Consider the following 20,601-nt stretch of genomic DNA (forward strand, 5'->3'; position numbering starts at 1 on the left):
TTAGATTATTATTTTTTAAATTTTAGATTATTTTATTTAAGTATTTTTTTATTTTAAATTATTTACTTAGGTTGTTATTTTTTAAATTTTAAGTTATTTGTTTATAAATTAAAATTTTTGAAAAAATTAATTTAAATTTATTTTAATTCAAATTTATTCCTAAGCTAATAAATTCGGATCCGACTCCTCTAAAGTTGTCCCGTCACTTTAGAGAAAAAAGTACGCTATTAATTACCATTGGACTAAGATAATGGAGTTTACAGATAATAAATGTTACAAATTCAAAGGTGATTAAAGTATCACTTTACCACTTTACTAACATTGTCACTTTAGAGGATCTTTTTCCAATAAATTCACACAAGGAATAAGTATTATTTTGGTCCCTAAAGTTTAGGGTCAAAATCAAAATCGTCCTCAATATTTCATTTGATATTAAAATCATCCTTTTAAATAAAATATTTTTGTAAATGACAAAAATACCCCTTATCCCCCCAACCTTTCACTCTTCCTCTTCTTCTTCCATTATCAAAACTTTAACAAAACTACTTCTTCTTCTATTAACCAAATTCAGAACCATCAACAAAATTTAGAACTAAAATTCTCTTCTTCTTCCATTAACAAAATTCAGATTTAATTACAAGAATAAAAAATCTCCAAATTCTTCTCTAATTAAAAAAAAAAAACAAAAAATGGGATGCATCATTAAAACTTTTTTCAAAAAGGTAATTAATCAAAAACACTCTAATTATAACGGTGCAATATCTCAATTCACAAGAGATGCAACTAATAAAAAACGTAATTAATCAAAAAAGGAAACAAAACAGAGCAACAAACGTTAATTGAAGAAGGACGAGTCATGAAACCAACGTTGTCGCTGAAGGAGGAAGACATGCATGCTGCTGCCGGTGTTGAGTCATCGGCGCCAATCACTGTTGTGCGGAGCTCTTGTGGAGCCTCAACTCGAAGCGGAGACTCAACCCGGAGAAGTTATAACGGTTCGGATCTGTCTGCAAGAACTGAACGGGAGTGGAACTGAAAACGGAAAGGAGGGGAGGAAGCTTTCATCGGTGACGGTGGAGGTTCTGGCGAGGATGAGTCAGGTAGTCATGAGTCGTCGCAATTGTCTGTCATCACTACAAGAAAAAACGTATTTTTCGACGCAAAAAATCGACGGCTATTTCTTCCGTCGATATTTTTCGACGGCTTGCTGTCGATATTTTAAAGGAAAGATAATTAAAAATAAACTAATAAAATCGACAGCCTGACCGTCGATTTTTTTATGTTGCATTAAACCCTCCTTTAACTATCGTCATAGTGTCGACGAATTAGGAGGTGGAAATACTTTTATTCTAAAATCGACGGACTTGACGTCTATTTTTATGTTTAAAATATCGACAAATTTCTCGTCGATAAATTTAAACGATTTAGATTACTTTCTAAAATCAAATGAATGGTGTGGATTAAATGAATAAAATAGACACAAATACCGTTGCTTTTTTTCAAATTAAAATGACAACGATACCGTCGATTTTTATTTGCTAAAAATACCATCCCGCGCCCACTTCCCACCTTCAAGTCCAGAAACACCATTTTCCCCCAAATTCCTCGCCAACCCTCATTTTATCCTTTTCTTTTCTGCAATCCTCACCAATCCGCCACCAAGTTCAGAAACAACCCTCATTCTCTTCTGCCGGCGTCACGGTTGTGCCGCCGTCACTCTGTTTGCTCGCGCCGCTGTCGCGCTCTGTTGCTGCCGTGCCGCTGTCGCTCCCACTGTCGCTACTCTTGCTTGCGCCGCCTGTCGCTCCACTGCTGCCGCGCCGCCGTCGCTCCTTCTCTCTGTTGCCGCCGTGGCTCCTCCTACTTTGGTCCTTCTCCGTTCTCTCTTAATCGATCTTGCAAGAACCAGGTATCGTTTTCAAAGCTAACTTCAGTTTCAATTGGAAATCCCCTATTTCAGGTGTAAACTATGACCTAATTGTGTCCAAATTCGTGATGTTACCGGGATTATTATTGGTATCGTTGCTGCAATTTAGTTTTCAATGTTTCTAAATAAGTTTTGTTGAGAGTTGGATCGGCTTGGCTGGTATTGTTGAAATTATATAATCGGTCAGAAACTGAGAGCAATGACCTCTTCCAATTGTATGAGCACCTGAAAAAAACAAAATTTGTCTTAGATTAGTTGATTTTATGTCTAATATGTTATTTCACTCGGAAATGAAAAACAAAATATTTTAGGTCTGCTCCGGCGAAGAGTTGGGTGAAGGGAGAGAATGAAAAAGAAGAAGAAGAAGAAGAAAAAGGAAAAAGAGAAAGTGGAGGTGGTGAGAGGGCAGAGTTTGAAGTCGTTAATGGAGGAAGAAAAGAGAATAATAAAAACAGAACAAGATAATTACAATAAAAAGAACAAGAACAAGAAGTTGTTGGTGATGAGATACGAGGGTGCAGCTGATTGGATTTCATCGGATATTGCTAAAGAGACATGGATTGTTGGTGGCTTAAGAGAAACATTATTAAAGGCTCGAAGCTGCAAGAGATGATCCATCACCATCATCATCATGCTATTGCCATTGCTTCCAGGACTCTTTTCATTTTTCAATTTTTTTTTCTTTTTGAAATGATTATATATGTTTTAATTGTTAGCAATATATTAAATAGCGTTTGTATGTATGAATTTTATTTTAGCAAAGTACTTTAATGTGGTGGAGTGAAAACTAAGTGGGATTCTAATAATGAGTTAGTGTCCATAACCATAAGTCCCAGTTTTTAGATTCGGATGTATGCTTTAATTTGTTTAATCTATGGATATATCTGTACAGCTTTTTCATCATACAAATACCTTCTCTTTTCTCTTCTCATCTCATCTCAAAGGAAGTTACACCTGCATTTGAAATAATAGAATTCTATTATACTAATGAAGCATGGTGGCCTTATTCCTTTAAATACAATTCATGTTCATGTGTTGTGATATAATAATATTAAAATGTGAGTTTTTACATTGCATCGACGCATTTGTAGCAGAACCATAGCATTTTTAATTTGTGACTTTATTAGTACTTGACTTTCTTGCATTTACCTTAGTAAAATATGGGTCCATGGGACTGAAATTCAGGTTGTGTGCTTTGTTGTTAAGATTCCTGTCAATAAAAAGAACAAGAAAGAAAAGTACCAAGAGGAATTGGAGGAGCACATTATATCACTGATTTCTTCATTATTTGGTGAGCAGGCAAGTGAGGTTTCTATGGAGTTCACTTAGGATGTTTGATATAGGAGTGAATAGCTTTTACATTTTTCATGTAATTTATCTAAGGTTTTGAAATCTGTAATGGTCAAATTACACCATTGTCTTGTTGTTTTGCAATGCCTGTGCATTATGCATTTTTCCTTGACATGATCAATGTAAAAAAGAAGGAGGAGTGTTATCAGATCAATTGTTTAATTGATAGTTTAATTTTTAATCTTCCTCAATTGCATTATTTGACTTGTGTAGAAGTTTCCAGTCTTACTGAATGAGATAAGGCCTAGTTAATTGTTGAATGTCCCACTCCCGCATTGTTGCCTTAGTATTGTAGTCTGTTCCATGTTATTTGCAATTTTGCATATTAAATAGACACCATATTTTTACATTTTTAGTAGAACAGTTAATTTCATACATGCATGTTATATGTATACTGGACTTTGCCTTTTATGATATTGAACTTTCAATACTCTCTTAACTTGCATGGATCCCGTCGCTACACGTGGGAACAGACTTACCACCGTTGCCGTTGATTCGCCTCTGCTTTCAACAATCATTCCATTGGTCTCGGTAACACCGTAAGTATTCTCTCTTTACTCTCTCTGCATAATTTATACTATCAAAATTTACCTATTCATTGAGCTATATATGCTGCTATGCTGTTTCAAAACATGTTAAGACATTCAAGTCCTGCTCTCCTAACAATTTAGTCTTTAGAATTGTCTGGTAAATAGTCATAACATTGATGAGATTCTGTGACTAAACCTGCGCTAGACTCCATGTCTCTCTGCTTCAAATTGCATGAGTATCTGTCTCCTGTGGCTACTTGCCATCATCAGAATATGTCACATGAAGCTTTATTATATATAAGAAAAGAAATTGGGAGTAAAATCTGCTTCCATCCCCTCTAATCCTAGTTTTATGTCAGTTGTCACTGCTTTGCTTGACAGAGCACAAAACGCTGCCAAACATGCAGATGGTGGCTGAGTCTATAATCCTATTCTACCCAAGCCTGCCTGCAAAAGGGGTTTTAACAAATTAAAAGTACCGGTAGTGCTGCTGTTTAATTTTCACTATTGCAGGTTTTGATTTGCGTCTGCTTTTCTCTTGTGTCATACACTTTGGCTTATTGAAAAAGAAACACAAAAGCAAAAAGCAAAACGAAAATCAGGTTCTCATTACATGAAGGCCCAAACTGCTGGTCGATTTATGATTTATGTGCATTCCAAGATGATGATAGGTAAGTTTGGAACTAACTCGGAATATTTTCTTTATATAATCTAATCTTTTAAATGAAGTTGAGAAGGATATCCATTGACCAACTTTTTATCTGCCCTCAGCTCTCTTTAAATTTTATTTTTATCTCACAATAACTTTAAAGTTGTAATATATGTTTGAAATTGAAGATAGATTTTGATATGCCCTGCTACGACCAAGTGATAAGTATTATTCTTTTGTTTTTGGGCAATGGATGATGAATACATAATCATTGGATCTGCTAATATCAACGAGAGATCAATGAATGGTGGAAGAGACACTGAAATTGCTATGGGAGCTTATCAACCCTCCTATTTGGCAACCAATAAAAATGGTGCAAGGGGCCAGATCCATCGCTTTCGCTTGTCCTTGTGGTACGAGCATCTTGGCATATATGAAGAAACTTTCCTCAACCCTGAACTTGAAGGTTGTATTAAGAGGGTCCATCAGCTTGCTCAAAACAATTGGAACAGATATACAGGACAACCATTATGCACTTGTGGCCACCTCCTGCGCTATCCCATTGAAATTTCTCTTGATGGAAGTATCACACATGATCCTGAAATATTCCCCGACACCCATGCAAGAATTCGAGGTAGTCAACACTTAGATAGTTGGGTGGTTCGTAATATAAGGTGGGTGCGGGCACAAAAGCTGAGTTTAGTATTCTGTATTAGATAGTGGTTGAATATTTTGTATTATTAGTGGATTGCAATTTAAATGAATATAAGCCTAGGTTTAGTTATTTATCTTGTCTTGAGTTTTTTATGTTAGAAGATTATTTAATATTTTGATAAGTTTGTAGACTCATTATCTAATATTTACTATAAATTTTATTTTTATATTTAAAAGTTTATTTGTTTTGTTATTTATACTCTATATAAATTTTATTTCTATATTTATTTGTATTAATTGTTTACTATTTTTCAAATAGAAAAAATAATTAAAACATATCTATTAAAATCGACGGAATGGTTGTCGCTTTTTAATTTTAAAATAGACAAGAAAAATTAAATATAGACAAAAGAGTTGTCGCTATCTAAATAATAAAATCGACGGCAACTGTGTCGATTTTATTGGATCCAATATCGACGGTAATCTTGTCGATTTTAGTAAGCATATTATAAACGAAAACGTTGTCGATTTTATTGAATCAAATATTGACAAAAGTGGCGTCGATTTTATATAATAATATCGACGGCAATGCTGTCGATTTTAGTAAGAATGTAAAATTTTCAAACTCATATTATAGACAGTAAAAATCGACAAGCTTTATAGCGACCACCTCCGCCGTTCATTTTGACGTCAAAATTTAATATTATCGACGGCTAAGCCGTCGATTTTAACAATGTTTCTTGTAGTGCGTCTTCACCGTTGCTTCAGTCGCGAGTCACGGGTCACAGTGGAGGTTCCGGTGAGGACTAGCGAATGCTTTCCTTCATGATCGCCGTTCAGCGAGAGAGATCGAGAGTTGTGTTCATGTTCTCTGCTTGAAGTGGGTTTCTCGAGATAGAGAGGGTTTGGGGTTCATGTGGCGTGTAGATCTGGAACCTCTGGAAAGAAGGAAATGAAAAAGAGAAGACTTGTTTTTCAGATATGGGGGGTTCATGTTCTCTGCTTGAAGAGTGAAAGGTTGGGGATAAGGGTATTTTGGTCATTTACAAAAATATTTTATTCAAAAGGATGATTTTAACATCAAATAAAACGTTGGGGACGATTTTAAATTGAAAATAACGTTGGGGACATTTTGATTTTCACCTTAAACTTTAGGGACCAAAATAATACTTATCCCTTCACATAATTATTATGATTTATAACTAAGTGTAGATTAGTTTTCACGTAATAACATAATAATTGGGTTGTTATAATTTTAAATTTTTAAATACTTTTTAAATAAAATCATTCCTAATCTAACAATATTCTTACGTTAATTTAAAAAGTGATATCTTGCGTAAATTTGTTTATACTTTTTAAATAAAATCATTCCTAATCTAACAATTTTCTTCCGTTAATTTCTACTGATATCTTTATTTAGTTTAATAAATAAATCATTTCTAATCTAACAAGTTTCTTGCGTTAGTTTTATATTTGTCAATTATAAATTGTTATATAATAATGAATATAAATCAAATTTGTTGATTAATTTTAAAATTTTATTTATTAATTATAACTTATTATTTTTTTAAGTTGTTACTTTTTAAATTTTAAATACGCTTTTTAGATTGTTAGGTATTTAATTGTTAATATTGCTAGATAATTTAAAAAACTGCCGTTTATAAATTGTAAGTTATTTGAGTTAATAGTCAAAATCGTCTTTAAAAGATACCTCGATCTCCATTTTCGTCTCCGAAAGATAAAATTAATCAAATTCGTCCCCAAAAGATAACCAATCTAGTCGCATTAGTCCTTCCGTCATCTCATGTGCTGAAGTGGCTAAGGCTTGTTGACTTGACCTGTTAACTGCCAACGTGACACTCGCTTAGTGTACCCTCTTATTGCTGATAAGATAAGTTTCTTACATCAATTTAAATCAGTCCCTAAGTTCATGAACCTAATCCCAAATTGCACTCGAGGCATGAATTGCTTATCATCATCATCATCATCATCATATGCCTCGTGGTAGTGATGTTGCTGGTTTCTTCTCATCTCATCTTTCATGTTGACATGATGTAATGTGGTCTCCTCACATTCATCCAGCTCCATATCTGTCAATTGAATTTTTGAGGTAATATCGTCTCTAATAATTGGCATTGGTCGGGAAAAAGGAACCCTGAGTCTGGAAAATCCACATTGAACTTGATGTAAAGACAACCCTTCATGAACGGCCTATTGTGATGTGGCATTCCCTCATCATTTATGACTTTTTGTTGGCCTACATTGTAGATTTTATAAGTTATTTTTTAATCAAAACTACATTCTATAATTCTTTATCACATAGAGCTTTACGCTTAAGTCGTAAAGTAGAGGTGACAAGGTATTACGGTATCTAAAAAAAAAGATACGTACATAAATATAGTTGAAAGAAGTCATATCTAGGAGCCTTGAAGAGTTAGCTAAACAAAAACGATAAACAGAAAATCTGCGAAACTAAGGCCGGCCAGAGTATATATATATATATAACCCGAAATAAAACTCAAACTACAAAATAAACACCTGTATCTCCAAGTCAACCTCTAAGAGGGACAAAACACAAAATATACATGCGAAGATTCTATAAACATATATACATAGCCTAAAACAAAGTATAACAGTCCAAAAGATAGTTCTTCACTTGTAAGGAGGGTTTCCAGACGCTCAACGAGGTGTCTCTCGATCTGCATCTGAAAAATAATAAAATATATATGGAATGAGAACCGGAGGTTCTCAGTATGGTAAAGGTGCCCACATAGTTAATATAAAAGGCCCCGGAAAAGCCAGAAGCATTCCTAGAACTCCGACACTCAGATTTCAGCTTAAAGACCCAACTAAACCATAAATTAGGTAAGTTATCTAAAGTATTCGAGTTCTAAATCTAACTTTAACTTAACACTTCACTTTTTGTCTCCTTCAACCCTCCGAATCACCGGTGGAACAACCCTCATTCATCCCTCCTCCAAGAGAGGGTTCTCATAGGCATACACATACAAATCAAACAAAGAAAACACAGATAGAGATACAATTACAGCAAGTAGAACAAGTAGCAGATAAGCATAATTAAGCAATTAAGCAAACCAAAACAATTCACACCCAAGCAAAACATACAAATGCACATGATGTATGCCTGTCCTATGGCTGATGAGTCTCATCTGTCGGTTATACAGCCAACCCGACATGTCCTGGTAGTTAACCATTGGACAGTCCCTCTGTGTGCGCATCCCCAAGCTCAAAAATAATATCCATGGAGTCAAACTCCAAGCTCAATAATATAATATTCCATGGAGTCAAACTCCAAACTCAAATATAATATTCAATATATATATATATATATATATATATATATATATATATATATATATGCATGCCCATGGGAGAACCCGGGGAGTTAAATTGCCCGGTCACATCTTACGACAAAGGGTCAACAAATAGTCTCAATATCATCATCATTCATCAAGAATTCATACTCAAAACTTAATTCATACTCTTCTAAATAAATTAAACTCAAAACGTAATTGTTTTCTTAATAACTCAAAATCAAATCATAAAATTCTTTAACCCAAATATTTCTAAATAACCACTTCAAACAAAACCTCCAATTTCCATAAAAACTTCGGCAGCACCTCCTCTAAAACTCGAACTTTTGCCATCCTTCAAGGATCCCAACCACCAAACTAAACACCTCTCAGTCATTCAAATCATTTCCAGTATCAAATTATTTCAAAACCAAACTAATTCCAATATTAAATATTTTCTAAAAAAAAAATCAACCAATTCTAATAACAAACCATTCACAAAATCAAATCACGCATCATATACCATTTTCACAATCCATCAATAATTCATTCAGTTCATTCCTATCTTAAGGTCTTCTAGCCTAAGTTTTCACGTGACGTTAAGCATTAACTACGAAAAACCAAAACCATACCTTTGCCGATTCTCCTCTAAGCTCATAACACCTCAAAAATCTCTCATTTCACAAGCTCCAAGCCTCTAAACGTCAATTTTTCAAACTTAATTACTCGTATTTTGTTCCAAACCGCCCAATTGAACTCCAAATTAACCAGAACACAATTTATTTCATACAATATCACTATAATCATCATAGAGTTCACTAAGTCAATGATTCACAAGGGTTTAATAGTTTCTTACCTTACCTACGGATCTATTGGACAAAATCCAGTGATTATCCGCTGCTAGAGTTCACCTAAACCATCAAAATCATTCAATTCCTCAATATCCAAACCCTAAAATCACGAAATTGGGGAGAGAGAGAACTGGAAAAAATTCCAATTTCTTACCACTTTGTTCCAATAGAATTAAAGAGAATTCCGAGATGAACACGTGACTACTGACGGCTCGTCAATCGGACCTTCGGATCGAAAGTTACGTGAAATTAAAATTAAGATGAGGGTTTTGGCGTTGAAGCTCTCCTCCTCTCATTCAACGCATCTCTTGGGTCAAAATTAAAGAGAAGGCTTCGTATGATATTTTATGGGTTGGGCTTTGGGCTGGTTTAGGTCCAGTCCAACCAGTTCGGCCCGTTGGCCCAGTTTTTGGGCCAATTTCTTTAAAATTAGTGTCAAAATTCTTATTTTTAATATTTCTACTCCTCTAAATTATAAAAATTAATTTTCCTAATTTCTGTAAATAATAATTAATTTATTGACTAATTATTTATTAATTTTTGCGGAATTTACACATTCATAGAATAAATTCTAGTGAAGCACAATCCCAAAATTATCTATAGATAGTACCTGGTTTGATGACTTCTCCAAGGTTTGACTTGATCAATAGTTGTCTCCCATCAAGATAGGTGACAACAAACTGGAAGCCATAAAGAGCCTCAGTCAAGTTGAGATTGTGCTCAATATAGAGGTCATCATGCTCTTGTTTGAATCGTAGGTGCTCCTTCACTTGTAAGACAAAAACAATATCTCCTGTGATTGTGTCAAGCTGCAAAAGGTCCGCATGCATTAATTTAAGAAACACCCATGGAGTGGACTATGATGATTAACTTCAGCCAATCTTACAAAGAATTAACATAGTAGACAACCAATAGGAGTAGCATCATGGAGTCCATGAATTCGGAGATAAATCTGCATTGGGGGAATAGCTGAAACAACGGACACATGAAGGAATATCGAGTCGAAGATGATGCAATGGGATGAAGCAGTAGTGTCGAAGAGGAAAAAGGAAGCACTGCCACAACCGAGTGGATTGCCGTGTGTGGTGGTGAAATAGGACTGGATCAGAAGCGTGAGAACTATGACAAAATCTATGGTGAGAAGCGGTGTTGATGATAGACTTTGTTCTACTTTGGGCGATGGCTACGATGCAGATGACATCGATGCGCAGGTGATGGCGGCGTTGAAGGCATAGGCAATGACGCGGACGACAGCAGGGACAACCTGGGAACATGGAATCTGCTATGGAGGTGAGGTTCAATTCCTTTGGATTTGGGATTAGGGTTCATGGACTTAGAGACTGATTTGAATTGATCTAATAAACTTATTTTATCAGCAATAAGAATGTACACCAAGCGAGTGTCACACTGGCAGTTAACAGGCCAAATCAGTGAGCGTTAGCCACCTCAGCATAGGAGATAATGAAAGGACTAACGCGACCAGGTTGGTTATCTTTCGGGGGAGAATTTGATTAATTTTATCTTTCGGAGACGAAAATAGAGATCGAGATATCTTTTAGGGATGATTTTGACTATAAACTCTAAGTTATTTGCTTAGGTTGTTATATATTTTAAATTTTTAAATACTTTTTAAATAAAATCATTCCTAATCTAACAATATTAAATAAAATCATTCATAGTCTAACAATATTCTTATGTTAATTTAAAAAATGATATTTTGCATGAATTTATTTATACTTTTTAAATAAAATTAGTTTTATATTTGTCAATTATAAATTATTATAGGATAATGAATAAATCAAATTCGTTGATTATGACACCTTTTTTAAAAATTTGTTGATTCTTTTTATTTGAACGTTATGTTTGAAACTTTGAATATTTGGGACAAGTTACCTAAATAAAATAATTAGAATCCATATTTACCAGATTACAACTTTGTAAAAGAGCATACTCGTATGCAACTTTTTTATTCTATATAAATCACTATCAGGGGTAGCAGTTTCCAAACTTAACGTAGTTTGCTAGAGGCAGCCGCGGTTTACGTGGAAAAGCGAGTTGGGCAAAAACCGCTAGAGACTATAGCAGTTTCTGAAGGAGATGCTAAACAACATAAACCGTTACTGACTATAGCGGTTTGTAAGGAAACAATGGGTAGTGTAATCCGTGGCAGCCATTATGTATTAGAGATTATCTTTATTTCTGTAACAATTATGCATGAAATGAAATGAATAATAGAATGAGATTGAATAATGAAATGAATAATGGAATAAAAATGAATAAAAATTTAAGATTTTTACTATCATTCAAATTAAATTTATCCATTTTCTTAGACGACTATATACAATTGATCATAGTTATAAATTTCTTTTATATTTTAAAGACAATTTTTTTAAAATGAATTAAATTTTTTTAAAATAAACAGTTGAACATTGTACTCTTATTATTGTCTAGAATAAAAGAGTAATGTACTTTCTATTTTTTAAGTAAATAAAGGTGATTGCTATTAATCTATTGTGTTTAAAAAATGGTCTACAAAAGTCTATTTTTTAAGTAAATAAGAGTGATTGCTATTGACGTACTCCTCATATAGCGCCATGGGTTCATCCACGCTCTGCTAGGTTTCACTACGCCACCTCTATGATTACACCTTTCTTTGTCTTTTCTTCGTCAAAGTCTTTCCATCTTCTTCTACTTTCTTTCTTAATTTCTTTTCTGTTTCTAATTCACCCCCACTTGGTTCCCTAATTTTTGTTTCCTCTCTCAATTCATTCCTACGCTGGATTCTCTCTTAATTCACTCAGTTTTCTAATTCACTCATTCCATATATCTTTTTTCTCTTTGAAATCATCAAATACCAATTTCGATTTTCTCTACACCATGAGCAACAAATTAGACACTCAAAACCCCCATATAATTGAAGGTGATCAGGAGAATGATTTGATCGTTTTAGCTTATGAAGATGTTTCTGAAAGAATTCAAGCCTGTACACGGAGCCTGTCTGGAAGAGTTTTCTCAGATCAGATCTTTTCTGTAGGTACCATGGAAGGAGTTCTCTATGCAATATGGAATAAACTAGAAGGATTCAGACTTGTCAAAAAATTCAGGAACCAGTTTCAATTTTTCTTTGAGAATGACTCTGATGTGACTCAAATTGAGAGGGGTTTGCCTTGGTTATTCATAAGTTTTATTCTTCACGTTCGCAGATGGAAGCAGTCAATAAATATGGAGGATAATCACATCTCTTTTTTCTATATGGGCACAATTTTGGGGATTGCTTGAACAATACAAAACGCTTGAGGTTGGCCAAAAATTAGAAGGGAGACTTAGTCAAATTGAAGATATTGCTCTGTTTAAAGTTAGAGGCAAAGATACACGCATAATGAAGGCTAAAGTAGAACTGAATGGTGATAAAAGAGTGAGGGATACACTAAAATTGCTTGATCCTAATCAGAAAATGTTAAAAATTGGAGTACGCTATGAACGTATAGGTGTGTTCTGTACTTATTGTGCAAAATTGGGGCATGAATCTAAGAACTGCCAATTTGTTATTGATGATTCTGACCAAAACAATATCAAAAAAGATAGAGTTAGTGAATGGTGTAAGGCAGATAAGTCGGCAGGCGTTTAACTGAAGAGAGAGCTTCCTTCAATCCTAATCAACTTCGGGATGGTTCTATTCCAGCTCAACCGAAGAAAAAATCTCCACTTGCTTGGTTTCTTGATAGTTTCTCAAAATTGAGTGTGCAAGATGATCAGAAAAAATAGAATAATGAAAAAATTGCCGCCAATTCGGGTTTTAGAAAATGAGGGTGAATCAGAAAACACTAGTATGGTTACTGATACTAATTCTTCTTCTAATGCTTTATTGGAGATATCTTATCCCATGAATAATATCCAACACAATAACAACGTCATGTCCAAGCTTAGAAAGGAGAACAAAAAGCTAAACCTGAAATAACTTGCCAGAAAGTCTGTGATAGGTTTCAAACAGAGGAGTGGAGGTAACGTTACTGAAGATATTTCAAAGAAAATTTGTCTCAATAATATTGTCTCTGATTCTATGATGGTGGAGGGTGCCAGCCTTCACGTGGTACCCAAAGAAATATGAAATTGCTCTCGTGGAATTGTCGGGGTTTGGGGAGACCCCTGACAATCCACAATCTTAAAGGGATTTGCAAATTCTACTCCCCTGAGGTTGATTTTATCTGTGAAACAAAAAATCAATCTCGACAAGGTGAAGGAAAACTAAGATCTTCTGGTTTCAAGGAATGGTTTATTGTGGATCCGGATGGATTATATGGGGGTTTGGCAATGGCATGGAGGGATGGTTGCATTGTTCAGATTTTACAGCATGGTAGATTCTTCATTGCGGCATCAGTTCTGATAGCTGGTTCTAATGATCCCTGTGGTGTTCTAGGTGTTTATCTCAGTTCAAATGATCAACATAGAATGGCTCAGTTTGTTGAATTAACTTCAGTCACCCAACAGTTCGATGGTAAGATTGTGTTAATGAGTGATTTTAATGCCATTTCTAATCAATTGGAGAAAGCAGGTGGGGGTGTTAAATCTCCTTCTTCTATTGAAACTTTTAATAGTTTTATTGATGATAATTCCCTGATTGATATTAGTATGGTCGGAAGAACATTCACTTGGTCGAATAGGCGGAGTGGTGATGAGTTGATACAGGAAAGACTGGACCGATTTCTGGTAGGAATTGATTGGCAGCAACTCTAGCCCAATGCATCGGTTCTTAAACTGTCAGAATCAGGGTCAGATCACTCCCCTCTTCTCTTAGACTCTAATCCGAGAACTGAGAGATCTAAACGGCGATTCAAATTCCAAGAAAGATGGTGTTCTAATGATGAAATAAGGTAAATTGTTAAAGGGGTTTGGCACGAACAGATTGATGGTTCATCCATGTATATCCTAGCTCAAAAAATAAAGCATTGTCGGCATAAGATTGTCATATGGCAGCAAGAACACAGATCTAATTCGAAGGTGGAGATTGATTAACTACAATCTAAATTAGAGGAACTTTGTTTAGCAGAAATTCATGGAGGAGACATTATTTCAGAAATAGAGGACAAACTTGAGAAAGCATTGCAAAATGAGGAATCTTATTGGAAAGATAAATATAGAGTCAAATGACTCAAATCCGGTGATCAGAATACAACTTTCTTCCATCAGAAATTTAGAAATTGAACCCGAAGGAATAAAATTTCGCAACTAACTGGAAGTGATGGTGAAGTGGCTACTTCAAATGCTGATATTGCTTCTGTGGCTGAATCTTATTTCAAGGACATCTTTTCTTCCACTTGTCATGAGAATCCTGAATCTCTGTTTACTGATTTTGAACCTAAGGTTACAACTTACATGAACCATAGGCTTCAAAGACCAGTGATTATGGAAGAAGTAAAACGTGCAACATTTGGCATTCATCCTCAAAGTGCTCCAGGAGATGATGGTATGACAGCAAATTTTTTTCAAAGCTTCTAGAACATACTTAGTGGTGATGTGTTTCGAGCAGTTAAGAGCTTATTTTCAAGGGGCAAAATTTTGAAGGGTTTTAACCACACTCAGATCTGTCTTATTCCTAAGATTTCTGATACTAAAGATATCACTCAGGTAAGACCAATAAGCCTATCCTCAGTCTTTTATAAGATTATCTCTAAAGTACTTGTACATAGACTTCAGGGTATGATGAATAGACTAATTAGCACTACGCAGAGTGCTTTTATTAAAGGCAGATTAATCTCTGATAATATCCTAGTTGCTCATGAGTGTATGCATTACTTGAAGAACAAAAAAAGGGGACTCGAAAATAAAATGGTGCTAAAATTAGATATGAGTAAGGCATATGATAGGGTGGAATGACACTTTCTTTGGTTTATATTGGAGAAGTTTGGTTTTGACTCCCAGTGGATTATGTGAATTCGAGAATTAGTGACAACTGTTTCTTATTCTGTCATTGTGGAAGGACGAACCTATGGTTTTTTCAAACCAAATAGAGGTATTCGACAAGCAGATCCTCTATCTTCGTATCTTTTTCTTTTCTGTGCAGAAGGTCTCTCCTTCTTGCTACATGTTCATACCCTGGGTCGAGCTATCCGACTCGGACTGATCGAAGATAAAGCGACCGACCTCTTCAGGTCAGGACCCCCGACCTCTTCTTTAAAAGAGTTCGGCCAAATCGACATAAGAAGCCCAAGGAGACCCAAGTGAAGGGACACAGCCCAAATCTAAAGGCAGATAAGGCCTAGGAAGATAAAGGCAGTCCCTCTTGGAGATAAGATGACTTCACTTAAAGATAAGATAAGATAACTAACTCATCTTATCTAGAAAGGTCAGCCCACGCTACTATAAATATACTAGAGCACCCAGGTATAACTCATACTCTGATTCTACACTAAAAACCTACTTAAAGCCTGTGTTAACTTAAGCATCGGAGTCTCTTGCAGGTACTACCCCCCTCCGGTGATCAAGGATCAGCAGCACCATCAGATCCAACAAGTCGGACACGACAGCTCTGGCCACCACAGCAGATCTCCTCCGAGATCGGCCTTCAGTTTCAGGTAACCATCGGAACATTGGCGCCATTGCCGGGGAACCTGGAAGTTATCCCATCATCATGGCGGACAACCTTGAAAATGATCACAACTCTGGTCTAGAAGAAAGAACACCGCATAAGAATGTGGACACCACACCAAAGGATACACCTCAACCGAACGGAGACAAACATTCTCCAAATACAGAAATTTTAGATGTCCTCCGAGAACAGCAGGATCGCCTCAAACAGCTCAAAAAAGAGGCCGAGCATCAACGAAAAGCTGAGAGGAACCTACAGAGAGAAACTAGGCGATGACAAGAGCTAGAGGACAAGCTCCTAAAGCTCGAAACATATCTCAAAAACAAAACTGCTCGTTCCAACCATGAAGATAACTCCCACAAGGATCAAGATCCCTTCACCAAAGAGATCATGAAAGCTAAAGTTCCAAAGAATTTTAAAGCTCCCGACATGACGTCATATGACGATACCTCAGATCTCAGCCATCATCTCAGCAATTTCAGAAGCAGAATGTATCTCACTGATGCCTCAAACGCCATTCGATGCAAAGCCTTCCCGACCACCCTGACAAAGACAGCAATTAAGTGGTTCGACAGTTTGCCTCCAAGATCCATCATAAGTTTTGACGACTTAGCGAAAAAATTCCTTAACAGATTTTCCATCCAGAAGGACAAAGCCAAACACACCCCAAGCCTATTAGGGATCAAGCAAGGAGATTGGGAAAGTCTTCGCAACTACATGGAAAGATTCAATAAAGCATGTCTGGACATACAAAGTCTGCCAATGAAAGCAGCCATCATGGGTCTCATCAATGGCCTGCGAGAAGGACCTTTTAGTCACTCTATATCAAAAAAGCATCCAACATATCTGAACAAGGTACAAGAAAGGGCAGAAAAGTACATTAACATAGAGTAGAACTCTCGATTAGGAGAAACCTCAAAATTCGGATTCTCCTACCCACCTCGAGACAAGGATAAAGAATCCAAGAAAAAACGAGATCAACTCAATGAGAAGCCTAGAAAATACCTCAATTACACCCCCTTCGAGTGTCTCTTGTAGATGTTTTCCGAGAAATATGCAATACTGAGAAGATCCCACCACCCCGTCCAATCAAAAGCAAAAAAGGAGGAGAAATCGAACAGAGTACTGTGAGTACCACCGAATTTACGGACATCCCACTAATAAATGCTTCGACCTGAAGAATGTTATAGAGAAATTGGCAAGAGAAAAAAAAGAAGGGATGAAGAGGTCGGACGGACTGAACGACCACCTCACACTCCTGAGAGACATATCCATATGATAAATGGAGGATTCGCAGGAGGAGGATCTCTAAATCATCTTGCAAAAGAAATCTTAAAGAAGTATATCATGTAGGGGAAGGAGAGAGGTCATCCGACTTGCCCACTATTACTTTCACCCAAGAAGATGCAATAGGCATCATCCTGGGACATGATGATCCCATGGTCATCACCATTATATTAGCTACGCTAACCTCCACAGAACATTAATCGACCGGGGAAGTTTCGCAGACATCTTATTTAAAACCGCCTTCGACAAACTCAGCCTACAAGAAAAAGAGCTCAGAGCATATCCAAATAGCTTGTTCGGACTAGGAGACACCCCGATCCAACCACTTGGGTATATCTCACTACATACAACCTTTGGAAAGGGAACCAAGTCAAGGACACTTAACATAGATTACATTGTAGTTGACGTGAGCTCAGCTTACAACGCCCTAATAGGTCCGACAACACTGAACCAGCTCGCAGCAGTGGTCTTGACTCCACATCTATGCATGAAGTTTTCAACTCCAGAAGGGATCGCCACGATAAAAGGAGACAAAAAAACTGCACGTTGCTGTTATAATAAAAGTCTGAACCTCATAGGCAACCCAAAAGGGGAGGAAGTCCACACTATAGAACACGGAGGAATCCGAGCTCGCAAAGAACTCCGCCCTCAGCTAGAAGGTGAGACTCAAGAAGTTCAAATTGGAGACGATCCAAGCAAAACAACAAATATAGGGGCAAATCTGAGAGAAGACTTAAAGGAACTACTAATAAAGCTCTTAAAAGACAACTTCGACCTCTTTGCATGGAAGGCCGCCGACATGCCTGGTATCGATTTCGGACTAATGTGCCATAAATTAGCCGTTTACCCAGGGCCTTGGCCAGTACAGCAAAAACGTAGGAAGCTCAGCCTAAAAAGGTCACAAGCTGTAGAGGAGCAGGTACAGGCCTTGTTGGAGGCAAGGTTCATAAGGGAGGTAAAATACCCATCATGGCTAGCCAATGTGGTGTTGGTCAAAAAGTCAAATGGAAAGTGGCGGATGTGCACCGATTACACCGACCTCAACAAAGCCTGCCCAAAAGATCCCTACCCACTCCCAAACATCGACACACTAGTTGACGCTTCGTTAGGATATCAGTACCTCTCCTTCATGGATGCTTACTCAGGGTACAACCAGATTCCAATGTATAAACCTGACCAAGAGAAGACATCATTCTTGACCCCAAAAGTAAATTATTGCTACATAGTTATGCCCTTCGGACTCAAGAACGCAGGGGCTACATACCAAAAATTGATGAACAAAGTCTTTGCAGACCACAGTGGGAAGTCGATGGAGGTTTACGTAGACGATATGCTGGTAAAAACACAAAATGAGGAATCCTTGTTGCCTGACCTTGCCAAAGTGTTCGACACCATCAGAAAGCATGCAATGCGACTTAATCCCGCAAAATGCACCTTTGCGATAGAAGCTGGCAAATTCTTGGGCTTCATGCTCACACAAAGAGGAATTGAGGTAAACCCAGATAAATGTCAGGCCATACTCAACATGAAAAGTCCGACCTGCGTTAAAGAAGTACAACAGCTCAACGGAAGACTCGCAGTCCTGTCCAGGTTTCTAGCCGGATCGGCCATCAGATCTCTCCCCTTTTACGCCACATTAAGGAAAGGAAAGAGGTTTGAATGGGCCACAGAGTACGAACAAGCCTTCCAAGATTTCAAAAAATTCTTGGGGCAACCACCCATTCTTACCCGACCACGGGAAGGAGAAGCACTCATATTATACATCGCAGTAGAAAATCGGGCAATAGCCTCTGCACTAGTCAGAGAAGACGAAAGTGGGCAACAACCCATCTACTTCATTAGCAAAGCCTTACAAGGGGCCGAACTGAACTATCAAAAGATAGAAAAGTTTGCCTACGCACTCATACTCACTTCTCGCCGACTTCGCCCAAGCGCACACTATCAAGGTTCGAACCAACCAGCCCATAAAAAGTATCCTACAGAAGACAGACTTAGCTGGAAGAATCCTACAGTGGGCAGTCGAGTTGTCTGAATTCAATCTTCTATATGAAGCTCAGACAGTCATCAAATCACAGTATCTGGTCGACTTCATTGCTGAGTATACGGATACCCAGGAAATCCCACAAAATGGAAACTCTACGTGGACGGCTCTTCGAACAAAACTGGGAGTGGCACGGGCGTGATAATAGAAAGTGATCAGGGAACCCAAGTCGAACTCTTATTAAAATTCGACTTCCCTGCTTCCAATAATCAAGCCGAATACGAAGCTTTACTGGCTGGTTTGAGGCTGGCTAAAGAGGTAGGAGTTCAAAAGCTCACCATCTTCAGTGATTCACAAATAGTTACCTCGCAAATAGAAGGGAATTATCAGGCCAAGGACCCCACCATGAAAAATATCTGGACAAGACCAGAGAACAACTCGGACAACTCGGAGAATATGAAATCCAACATATACCTCGGGAACAGAATGCTCGAGCTGATGCACTCTCAAAACTAGCCAGCACCAAACCAGGGGGCAATAATAGAAGCCTCATCCAAGAAACATTGTAAATCTCATCAATCTTAGAGGAAGAAAAGGTCCTAACCATATCAGGTCAGGATCAGGGGTGGATGACCTCCATAATCAGCTACCTCAAGACAGAGGCACTCCCCACAGACAAGAAGGAGGCAAAGAGGTTGATACGAGAAGCACAACACTACACCATAGTAGGAAACATCTTATATAGAAGAGGGATCTCAACACCCCTCCTAAAATGTGTACCAACCTCCAACACAAGGGAAGTCTTGGAAGAAGTACACAGTGGCATGTGTGGCAACCACTTGGGGGCGCGAGCTCTTTCCAAAAAGGTACTCCGAGCTGGATTTTTCTGGCCAACCTTACACAAAGAAGCAACAAAATTCATCAAGACATGCCCACCATGTCAGAAGCATGCTAACTTCCACGTCGCCCCACCAGAAGAGCTCATCAGTATAGCGTCACCCTAGCCGTTTGCAAAATGGGGGCTAGACCTCCTCGGGCCCTTTTCCCAAGGATCGGGACAAGTCAAATTCCTCATTGTAGGGGTAGACTATTTCACAAAATGGATTGAGGTAGAGCCCCTAGCCAATGCCACTGCTCAAAGAAGTCAAAACTTTCTATACAGGAATATTATTACAAGGTTTCGAGTCCCTTACCCCATCACCACAGATAACGGTACTTAATTCATTGATACAGGTTTCAGGAACTTGGTAGTTGACTTGAAAATAAAGCACCAATTCACATCTGTAGAACACCCACAAGCTAACGGACAGGCAGAAGTTGCCAACAAAGTCATACTAGCCAGGTTAAAACGGAGACTACAGGACGCAAAGGGAGCTTAGGCCGAAGAGCTCCCACAAGTCCTATGGGCATATCGGACAACTCCGCACTCCACCACATGAGAATCACCCTTCCAACTTGCTTACAGAATGGAG

General features: G+C 37.4%; 1 long non-coding RNA gene and 1 pseudogene across 1 annotated transcript; one reads left to right on the forward strand and one right to left on the reverse strand.

Moving 5' to 3' along the window:
• LOC107613842 lies at positions 1,532-5,244 on the forward strand. The gene is made up of 2 exons (XR_001614194.2): positions 1,532-1,909; positions 2,239-5,244. It is a non-coding gene; the product is annotated as an uncharacterized LOC107613842 (long non-coding RNA).
• LOC107610816 lies at positions 6,982-10,105 on the reverse strand (annotated as a pseudogene).

The sequence above is a fragment of the Arachis ipaensis genome, chromosome B08 (genome assembly GCF_000816755.2).
Source record: "Arachis ipaensis cultivar K30076 chromosome B08, Araip1.1, whole genome shotgun sequence".
In the NCBI taxonomy this organism is placed as follows: Eukaryota; Viridiplantae; Streptophyta; class Magnoliopsida; order Fabales; family Fabaceae; genus Arachis; species Arachis ipaensis.